Source organism: Balaenoptera acutorostrata, chromosome 17 (assembly GCF_949987535.1).
Source record: "Balaenoptera acutorostrata chromosome 17, mBalAcu1.1, whole genome shotgun sequence".
Taxonomy (NCBI): domain Eukaryota; kingdom Metazoa; phylum Chordata; class Mammalia; order Artiodactyla; family Balaenopteridae; genus Balaenoptera; species Balaenoptera acutorostrata.
In genome coordinates, this window is record NC_080080.1 from 63,916,457 (window position 1) to 63,928,467 (window position 12,011).

Here is a 12,011-nt window from a genome sequence, read left to right on the forward strand (position 1 = left end):
CTAAAGCTGCACATATATTCATATTTCACAAATTTATTTTTTAATGTTTTGATAACTACATTTGAATACAGCTGATTTCCTTTGTATTGTATGTTATGCATTTAAAACCATTATTCTAAAAGGTTTTTATAAGCTTCACCAGGCTGCCAAGGGGAGAACAAAAGCTGTCTTGAATGACAACATTGTTCACCATCTCCACCACGACCAGTCCATTATCATCTCCAGCCAGGATCATTATGATAGTTAGACTCTGCTTCCACTCTTGCTCCCTCCAAAGCCTGTTTCCCACAAAACAGCCACAGTCACATTTTAAAAATATAAATTGAATAGTATCACTCTCCTATTTAAAACTTCAAATGGCTTCCTATACCTTATAATGATGTCCAGGCCCTGTAGTGATCTGACCACTGCCTACCTCTTCCACTTAATTTCAGCCTCTTCTTCCTCATTCGCCTCTTTTGAGAGGTCTTCTCTGACCAACATATCACAATACCCATGCCACCCACCCACAGAGGTGCTGTCTCACTATAGTGTTCTCTTCTGCAGAATGCTTGTCTCTATTCTGAAATTAAACTCACTTGTTTATTGTTTGGCTCCGCAAGCAGAATATAAACCAAATGCTCTGTGAAGGCAGAGATTTTGTCTATCTCTCTTCCTTTTCTCAAGCTATACCTCAACTTGTTGTGAACTCCACGTGTGCGTGTGTTAACTATAAAAACAAAATGAGGATATCCTGGCTGTAAGCCTTTAGAAGTAGTACAGAATTCTAGAACAATAAAAGCACAGAGCAAATCATGTCTATAAGACATGACACTAGACAGTTACGCATCTGAAATATAATCTGTGTGCATCTGTTTGTATGCTTTCCTTCTACATATACCCATAAACTCTAACAGCAAGTGACCTTCTTGTGTTAGGTCTTCTCTTCAAACCTATGCGTTGGTGCACCAAAAACATGAACCAGTAGAGGGCGAGTTAGAACAGGCTACAGTTCTGAACATATATAATAAAACTCATCTGGGTGGCCAGAAAAAGAGAAAGCTATGTATGAGACAAAGATGAGCTCTGCATAGGCTTAGATGAAATTCATAGTAAGTGGAATTGCTAAAATAAATCTATAATATTATATGCTTTATTTTCTTTTAACTGGTTTAAACCATGTCTCGCTACTTTTCTCAAAGTGTTTTCATAATATGAATGAATATATAAAATATCTTTGCACATTAATTTTACAAAGTCACCTAAATGTTGCATACAATTTAAATAGGGATTTCTCAGTTGTCTACCTTAATGTAGGTGAAGAGTTGGGCCAATATTTAAACCTCATGTATATTATTCTTTAAAATGGAGGACATTCTAAATGGATGGATGTGTAACAGATTTATTTTCCCAAGAAAATTCCGTTTAAAGTCAATATTAAAATGTCATTATGTTCCCTATGCGCACATAGGCACTGGCTGAGGAAGAAGGCATCTAAATGATTTCAGATAAAGTGCTAGATATTTACTTATAATTTTCAATTACAAATTTTTAAAATTCTCACAAATTCATGGAACATAGGTATAATTATGATTAAACCAAGACTCGTGGAAATTATTAAGATTATTATGATTAAACCGAGACTTGTGGAAATTAAGTAACTTGCTCATGCTAATGCTAGCCCTTAGGGAAGCTGAGATTAATATCCAATCTACCTGTTCCTCCCACTATGGCATAGAAAAATACTAAAGTTTACTAGATTTCAGACACACAGAAGCACTGGTTAGTTGTAGTAACATGAAAATTGAAATGATAGGGAAAAGACATAATTTATGGTTGATTTAAGCCAGAGACTGTAAATAAGTGCAACAAATAATCTCCCTTTTCTATGCCTTTTTCAAGCACGGCTAATCATTCACAACACTTCCTCACCCCCGAAATCCAGATACAGCCTTAAAATCTTCCGGAAGACTCCATGCAAAGTAACGCATTACCGAACACTCGGAGATGACAGAGGAAACTAAAATATTCGCCATGTCTCTTCTAGGTAGCAGTGTACATAACTGAATAAAATTTCACTGCAGCTGATTAAAGATAACCTATTTTCCGAAACAAAGATTGGGCATGCATCAAACACACAATGGAACTCACTGACACTTCACCCAATGTTGACTATTTCTCACCAACACCTTCAAATGCTTTACCTCACTCAACTTGCAGAAATAGTCCTAACTTTGTAATTAAACCATTTAGAACATACAAAGTTAAAGTAATTGCCTTTCTTTTTAAATGTATAGTGTTATTTCCAGTCTAAATAATCAAGTTGTCTAGCATTCCTGAGAATCTAAGTACTCAATATAGACTAATTCTCCAAAAACCTAAGGTTTATAATTTAAAGGACCAATATTTAATTTTTTGAAAGTCACCATTATAAAATATATTATAGGGCTTCCCTGGTGGTGCAGTGGTTGAGATTCCACCTGCCAATGTAGGGGGACACAGGTTCGAGCTCTGGTCTGGGAAGATCCCACATGTCGCAAGGCAAATAAGTCCACATGCCACAACTACTGAGCCCGCATGCCACAACTACTGAAGCCCACACACCTAGAGCCCGTGCTCTGCAACAAGAGAAGCCACCGCAATCAGAAGCCCGCACACTGCAATGAAGAGTAGGCCCCCTCACCGCAACTAGAGAAAGCCTGCGCACAACAATGAAGATCCAACACAGCCAAAAAAGTAAAATAAATAAATTTTAAAAAATAAAAATAAAATACATTATACATCCCCCAACTTATTTAACAGAATTTACTGAGCATACTTTGTGTTCCTTGGGACGAAACAAAGTCAGTATTATAAATTGCATAGTTCATTGTTTTTATGCACAACATCATTTGATTTTCTTTGCCATTTTATCCATTAGCTACCAGGTCTTGCTCTTACTATTGTTTCTACCTCTGTCTCCTCTAGATGAATGCTTCTGACTTATTAAGAGCTGTATTATATAACACTCTATTACTGATTCAAAATGGTCCATTTACAGTTGTTGCATTCAAAGGAAAAGAAAGCTATGTATTTGAAGGTCCTTAGTGGTTTTAATTACCCCCCAAGAAAGCCCGGTAATGGAAAAAGATTGTGAAAGGGCATCAGGGGATATAGAGTTGACTCCTCTATCTACTGCACTGAGAGAGAAAATTGGAGTGATTCCTCAGGGCTGGCAGAGAAGGAATAAAAGAGTCAGGAGGACTGGCTCAGGATATGAAGGGGACTGTACCCCAAACTGGGTACATTCTACTTTTTGACCAGTTATGCCTGTCTGTAAACACCTTGATCTTTAATATTAGAATTTTTGCCTCTATGATATGGAAAATTGAGGTAAATTCCTCTGGATTTGAGCAGTCTAGGAAATCTTTGTAAGTGTTCAAGCCAAAATGCCTGGGATTTTATCCCAATATTTAATAATGTGTGGATAATTGCACTAATTCATTATTTAATTCTACTATACACAGTCAGACACTAGTGTATGGGAACACTTTGTACACGAATATCAAAAAAAAAGCATAGAATATATAGTCCTATCAGGTGGGCAGAGTTTTGGAAAGCAAGACTCTTCCCATGGTTAAACTGGAATTTCAACTTGAAGTGACACAGAAGCATTTTTAAAAAGCATTTTAAAAAAAGTAGTTATATAGGGTAAGCGATTTTCCCAGTGTGAAAGCTGAATATAAAAAATACCTTTTACAGAGAGGAAATTTCTGACAGAACCTCAAATTTAATCAAAAGTAATAAAATTAGTGAATGAAGAGCTTACTTTTCTTTAGGGAGAATTTGGCAAAAGAATGTATTTTCAACACAGGATTAACATGTGGTAAGAGAAAGAAATGAAGCATTGTTTCCAAACTAAACTTTAAATTTTAACACAAAACACCTTTATTGTTTTTGATCCAGCTAGTAACTTGCACTGTAGACAGATTTAGACCATTAGCATCAGTCAATAGTATGTCATATGGAAACACTCCAAAGGCCAGGAGAGCAATAGAAGCCTTTAAGAAAACCAGGAATCCATAGACACACTTTAAATTCTATGAGGTACCATTGAATCAGCAAGAACAGTAGGTTGATACAATAATTATGTTGTCCACAGCTATATTGTCCAGGGTTAGGTTCTTTTCCAACCTTTTTTTTATAAAACAAATGAAAATAGAAAATGGATTTCCAATGAATGGACTGATTTGTAGATTTGTAACTGTTCCACTTGTAGTTATATTTGGCATAACTTCATGCTTTCCTATAAGGTATACTATTAAGTTAGTCTCTAACCTTACCCAAAACCAAGAAAAGGAAAGGAACGCTGACTAGAATTATGCATTCAAATAAAGACCTTAATTCTAATACATGTACAGCCTATATCTGGCATCCTAGTGGATGTTGCCCCATCCCCACATTGTATGCCTCCGAGCTGGTATTCCAACTGGGTTTTCAGCAAACCATTACAAGCCTCTAAACTGCTGACAGCTTCTGGGTGGTACGGTACGTGATTAACAAGTGAATCTCGTGGTCATGAGTCCACTCCACTCCTGTACCTGCTTTTTTGTAAAGTGGGTCCCCTGGTCCAAAGCAATGTTCTCTGGGATCCCATGCTGGTGGATAAGCACTCTTTAAGTCTTCAGTTAATGGTGCAGGAAAGATAACTCCACACCTGAATGTACCTATTTCTGGGAGAACAAGTCACTAATACTTCCAGGATGAAAGACTCCATTGTAGTCAATTTGTCATCAGTGGTCAACTGGTCTCCTCAAGGAATGCTGCCATATTGGGGGTTGAGGAAGGTCTCTGCTGCTGGAAACTTGAACGTTTCACAATGGCAGTGGCTAGATCAACCTTGGTACTGGGAGTGTGTGCTGTTGGGCCCATATATGCCCTCCATCTCTGCCTTCTCAGCCACTTCTTTCATGAGCCCATCATGCCAGCACTAGGTGGCCAGTTACAAAGGTTGACAAACATCAGTTAGCCAGGTGATCTTGTCTACTTTGTTGTCAACTCCTTGTTCTAAGAAGGATGTTCTCTGGTGGGTGTAACATGTACAAAAATCTCCACACTTCGTGTCCACTCCCATATGTTAGTCCACTTGCCTTTACTCCAGACTTCCTTGGCCCTTGTCTTTCCTTTTTTTCCCTTCCAGATCCCTAGCCAGACGTCTATATATCTTCTAATTTCCAACTATTTTTCTTTCTCCACAAAGTGGTTCACCAGGAGGACTTTTCCTTACCACCATCTTTCAAGACCACCCCTAAATCCTTAGTGCAGCTGCGATCCATTTTCAGCTTATACCCACATACCTAGCCAGCGCCTCTATAAAATTAAGCTCAGGCTTTTCACTCCTGCATCAGGACTCCCCATATGGCCATAGGCACAACCTGAAGAAAGAGCACTGGTGCAACTATGGTGGATGACGTCTGGGCTACCTGCTCATGCAGTTTGCTTAAAACCCAACAGAGTTTGTGCCTCATTCTTCATGGTAAGAGGATCAAGATGTGCTAATTTGTCTTTTATTTCTGAAGGGATATCCTGTCATGACCCCCACTGCAGATATCTAAACATTTTTTAGAAATGGATGGTCCCTGAGTCTTTGAAATATTTATCTCCCCACTTTCTGGAGCTCATGTTTCCCCTCAAGGTTTCCAGTGTGGCTACCTTTTGCTCATCTCACGAATCAACATAAAGTCATCAATGTAGTGAATAGATATGATGATCTGCAGGATGCCAAGATGCTCCAAATAAGTTTGGACTATGTTACAACAGAGGGGAGAAGATAGCCCTAAGGCAAAAGTGCAAATGTATATTGTCATTCATTCCATCTGAATACAAACAATTTTCTGATTATGATTTAACAAGTAAAATAGCAAGCATAAGCTCAAATCAATGGCTACGTACCACTATCTGATGTCATATTAATCTGTTCTAGCAAAGACACCAGACATGGCTGGTATGAGGATCAGGGCTATAACTTGGTTGATCTTGCTGTATTCTTCAGTCAACCTATAGGATCCATTAATTTGCTCCAGGTGCCAAACAGGTGAAGTAAATAAACGTGATAGAACCACCACCCCTGCCTCCTTTAGATAAGGAGACTCAAATGGTAATTATTTTAGATTTTTCAGACCACATATAGTCTCTGTGACACATTTTTAATTTTTTTAACAACACTTTACAATGAAAAAACCATTATTAGCTTGCAGACTGTACAAAAAATAGCCATGCACCAGTTTTTGCCCATGGTCTGTAGTTTTCCAACCCTTGCTTCGGATCTTAAAATTAGCATTAATATCTGCCACCCCTTCACACTAGGATGTGGTACAGTTATTGATTTACCACCTTGGTTCTTGGTAGTGGGTTGTTTCAGAGGCTTCCTGTCTGTGGGCTTCCCTAGTATCATAGATCTTATCCCTCAGATCAAGATCCAATATGGGGATTATGACAATTGACAAGCATGTTAATCCCAATTTACATTTGAAGACTGGGGAAATGGTCACTGGGTGGATCTTAAGACCCACTGAACTTTGTCCAGGATTCCATTTATTATCTGATTCCTATAATTTACTAGCCTTGTATATTATTTGATTTTTAAGCTATGATTGTATATAAGTTTGATAAAAAAATTAAAAATTAATTAAGGAAAAATTCAATTGTGTCTTTCAGTCAGTATTTGGCAAACTAGAAGTTAATGAGCAAAAATGCTGGATAAGATGTGTACAATATTTTTTTGTAAATTCAGAGCCATTCTCAAAAAGCAAAAAAGAAAATCTACAGGTGCCGGAATGAAGATGTATCTCAGTGTCAGAATCATAAGAAAAGGCTTAAATAACTGGAATCCAAGCAAGCATAGGAACTAGATGTAAATATTAGGTGTTGGTGGATGGGATTTTTTACTGGTTTGTAACATTATACATTTCATGTGCACAATGTTATATTTTGATGTCTGTATACATTACAACTTGCTCACCACGAAGGTTTAGTTTCCATCTGCCACAATACAGTTAACCACCTTTACCCATTTCACCCTTCCCCCACCCCCCTTCCCCTCTGGTAACCACCACTCTGTTCTCTGTATCTATGTTTGTTTCTGTTTGGTTTGCTTTGTTCATTTATTTTGGGTTTTTTTCTGTTTTTATAGTCTACATATGAGTGAAATCGTATGCTATTTGTCTTTATCCATCTGACTTATTACTTAGCATAACCTTCAAGGTAGGTCCATCCATGTTGTTGCAAATGTTGCAAATGTTGCAAATTCATCTATTTTTATGGCTGAGTAGTATTCCAGTACTACTGGAGTATGTATCTACTGCATCTTCTTTATACATTCATCCATTGATAGACACTTAGGTTATTTCCATATCTTGGCTATTATAAATAATGCTGCAACGAACATAGGAGTGCACATATTTTTTTTAATTAGTGTTTTCATATTCTTCAGATAAATACCCAGAAGTAGAATAGCTGGACATTACGGTAGTTCTATTTTTAATTTTTTGAGGACTCTCCATACTGTTTTCCATAGTGGCGATACCAATTTACATTCCCACCAACAGTGTATAAGGGTTCCTTTTCTCCACATCTTCTCCAACACTTATTTCTTGCCTTTTTGATAATAACCATTCCAATGGGCATCTCTCCATGGTTTTGATTTGCATTTCCCTAGTAATTAATGATGTTGAACATTTTTTCATGTGCCTGTTGGCCATCTGCATGTCTTCTTTGGGAAAATGTCTGTTCAGCTCCTCTGCCCATGTTTTATTGCTATATGAGTTCTTTATATATTTTGGATATTAACCCCCTTCAAATGTGTCATTTGCAAACTTCTTCTCCTATTCAGTAGGTTGTCTTTTCATTTTATTGATGGTTTCCTTTGCTGTGCAGAAGATTTTATGTAGTACCATTTATTTATTTTTGTTTCTGTTTTCCTTGCCTGAGGAGAGAGACTGATGTCAAAGAGCATACTGCCTATATTTCCTATGAGGAGTTTTATAGTTTCAGGTCTTATATTTGATTTGATTTTTGTGTATGGTGTAAGATAGTGGTCTATTTCTATTCTTTTGCATATGGCTATCCAGTTTTCCCAAAACAATTTATTGAAGAGATTATCTTTTCTCCACTGTATGTTCTTTGCTCCTTTGTCATAAATCAATTGTCCATATATTTGTAGGTTTATTTCTCAGCTGTCAATTCTGTTCCATTGTTCTAAGTATCTGTTTTTCTGCCAATACTACGCTGTTTTCATTGCTATAGCTTTGTAATAATATAGTGTGAAACGAACGAGTATGATACCTCCAGATTTGTTCTTTTTTCTCAGAATTGCTTTGGCTATTTGGGGTCTTTTGTGGTTCCATATAAAGTTTAGGATTTTTTGCTTTATTTCTGTGGAAAATGGCGTTGGGATTTTGGTAGGGATTGCATTGAATATGTAGATTCCTTGGGTACCAATATAACAATATTAATTCTTCCAATCCAAGAGCACAGAATATCTTTTCATTTCTTTGCGTCGTCTTCAGTTTCTTTCAACAGTGTCTTATAGTTTTCAGCGTCCAGCTCTTTCACCTCCTTGGTTAAATTTATCCTAGGTATTTTATTCTTTTTGTTGCAATTTTAAATGGGATTGTTTTCTTTATTTCTATTTCTGCTAGTTTGTTGTTGATGTAGAAAAACCCCCAATTTTTGTAATCAAAATTCACTCTATTCATGTATTATTTCTAATGTTTGTGGGTGCAACTTTACTGTATTTGTTTATTATTTTGAATGGTTTTTTCGTTCTTTAGAGGTTTCTATATATGAAATCATGCCCTCCACAAATAGTGACAGTTTTACTTCTTCCTTTCCAACTTAGATACCTTTTATTTCTTTTTCTTGCCTAGTTGCTCTAGTTAGGACTTCCAGTAGTGTGCTGCATGAAAATGTTGAGAGTGGGCATCCTTGCCTTGTTCTTCATCTTAGAGGGATAGCTTTCAGTTTTTCATCATTGTGTACTATGTTAGCTGTAGGTTTGTCATATACGACCTCTATTATGTTGAGATATGTTCCTTCTATATCCATTTTATTAAGAGTTTTTATGATAAATGGATGTTGAATCTTGTCAAATGCTTTTTCTGCATCTATTGAGATAATCATATGATTTTTATCTTTCATTTTTTATTGATGTGGTGTATCATGTTGATTGATTTGTGGATATTGAAACCTTCTTGTATCTCTGGAATAAATTCAAGTTGATCGTGATGTATGACACAGGTCCCCAACCCCCCGGCTACAGACTGGTACCGGTCCGCTACCTGTTAGGAACCGGGCCACACAGCAGGAGGTGAGCGGTGGGCGGGCAAGTGAGTGAAGCTTCCTCCGCTGCTCCCCATTGCTCGTATTACAGCCTGAACCATCCCACCCCCCAACCCCACCCGACACGGTCCATGGAAAAATCGTCTTCCACGAAACCAGTGCCTGGTGCCAAAAATGTTGCGGACTGCTGATGTATGATCCTTTTAATGTATTGTGGTATTTCATTCGCTAATACTTTCTTGAGGATCTTTGCATCTATGTTCACCAGAGATATTAGCCTATAATCTTCTTTTTTGTTGTTGTTGTCCGTGTCTGGTTTTGATATCAGGGTAATTTTTGCCTCATAAAATGACTTAGGAAGCATTCCCTCCTCTTCAATTTTTTGGAAGAGTTTGAGAAAGATAGGTTCTCAAATTAAATCTTCTTTGAATGTTTGTTAAAATTCACCAGTGAAGACTTCTGGTCCTAGAGGTTTTGGTGGAGATTTTTTATTGTTGTTTTAATATCCTAACTAGTGATCAGTCTTTTCAGATTTTCCATTTCTTCATGATTCAGTTTGAAAGTTTGTATATTTCTAAAAATTTATTCATTTCTTCTAGATTGCCCAATCTGTTGGCATATAACTGTTCACATCTCTTATAATTTTTTATATTTCTGTGGCATCTGGTGTTATTTCTCCTCTTTCATTTCTGATTTTATTTTTTTCTCTCTTTTTTTCCAACTGAATCTAGATAAAGTTTTATCCATTTTATAATTTAAAAGAACCAACTGTTAGTTTAATTGATTTTTAATTCTCTTTTTAATTTCTCTTTCATTTATTTCCACTCTGGTCTTTATTACTTTCTTCCTTCTACTGACTTGGGCTTTGTTTGTTCTTCTTTTTCTAGTTACTTTAGCTGTAAGGTTAGATTTTTTTATTTGAGATTTTTCTCGTTTCTTCATGAAGACCTGTATTGCCATAAAATTCCCTCCTAGTACCACTTTTACTACACCTTACAGATTTTGGTATGTCATATTTTCATTTTCATTTGTCTTTGGGTGTTTTTTTATTTGTCCTTTGATTTCTTCACTGACCCAATAGTTGTTCAGTAACATGTTGTCTATCTCCACATATCTGTGATTTTTCCAGCTTTCTTCTGTTTAGTAGATCTCTAGTTTCATGCTACTGTGATTGGAAAAGATGCTTAATATGATTTCAGTCTTCTTAAGTTTATTGAGACTTGTTTTGTGTCCCAACATATGGTCCCTCCTTGAAATTGTTCCATGTGCACTTGAAAAGGATATATATTCTGCTGCATTTGGATAGAATGTTCTTTTTAAATCTCTCAAGTCCAACTGGTCTAATGTTTTATTTAAGGCCACTGTTTCCTTGTTGACTTTCTGTCTGGATGATCTATCTTTTGATGTAAGTGGGGTGTTAAAATTTCCTATTAGTATTGTGTTGCTGTTGATTTCTCTCTTTAGGACTGTTAATAATTGCTTTATATATTTTGGTGCTCCTATGTTAGGTGCATATCTATTAATTACTGTTATGTCTTTTTGATGAATTGTCCCCTTTATCATTATATAATGTCCATCTTTGTCTCTTATTACTTTTTTGGCTTAAAGTCTATTTTGGCTGATAAGAGTATGGCTACCTGCTCTTTCTTTTGGCTGCCATTTGCTTGGAAAGTCCTCTTCCATCCCTTCACTTTGAATCTATGCTTATCTTTAGAGTTGAGATGAGTCTCTTGGAGACAGTATATAGTTGGGTCTTATTTTTTAATCCAGCCAGCCACTCTGTTGATTGGTGAATTCAATCCTTTTACATTTAGGGTGATTATTGATAAATGAGGACTTGGTACTGCCCTTTTATCTTTAGTTTTTGGTTGCTCTTTATCTCCATTGTTTCTTTTTCCCTGTGTTTCTGTCTGCCATTTTAGTTTGGTGGTTTTCTATGATATTTTTGATTCCTCTTTCTTTATGTCTCATGTCTCTGCTCTAAATTTATGTTTTGTGGTTATCATAAGGTTTGTATAAAATGTCATAAATAAAATAGTCCTCTTTATGCTGATAGCATCTGTTCTTCATTTGCCTATATAGGTTCTATCCTTTTCTTCTTTTATGTTTTTGCTGTCTCAAAATATCCCTTTTTATGTTGTGAATTTGTTACCAAATTGAAGTAGCTATAGTTATTTTTACTGCTTTTTTTCCTTTAACTTTATGCTATAATTAGGTGTTTAACAACCTATGATGATACAGAGTTGTAACTTCTGATTCTATCTGTCTATTTATCACCTTACTCAAAGTTTTGTGTACTTTTGCCTTTTCATTTCAGGTAGAAGAGCTCCTTTCAACATTTCCTGTAAATCAGGTGTAGCGGCAATGAACTCTCTCAGGTCATGTTTGTCTGGATAAGCCTTTATTTCTTCCTGATATCTGAATGATAACTTTGCTGGATAAAGTATTCTTGGCTGACAGTTTTTATCTCTCAGTATTTCAAGTATGTCATTCCACTCTCTCCTAGCCTGTAGAGTTTCTGTTGAGAAATCTGCTAATAGCCTAATGGGGATTCCCTTGTAGGTTACCATTCTTTTTCCCATGGCTGCCTTTAAAATTCTTTCTTTGACCTTGACTTTTGACAGTTTTAATATTATGTGTCTTCAAGAAGGTCTTTTTGCATTGAAGTAATTAGGTGTTTTCTTTGCTTCATGGGTGTGTATGTCTAGTTCCTT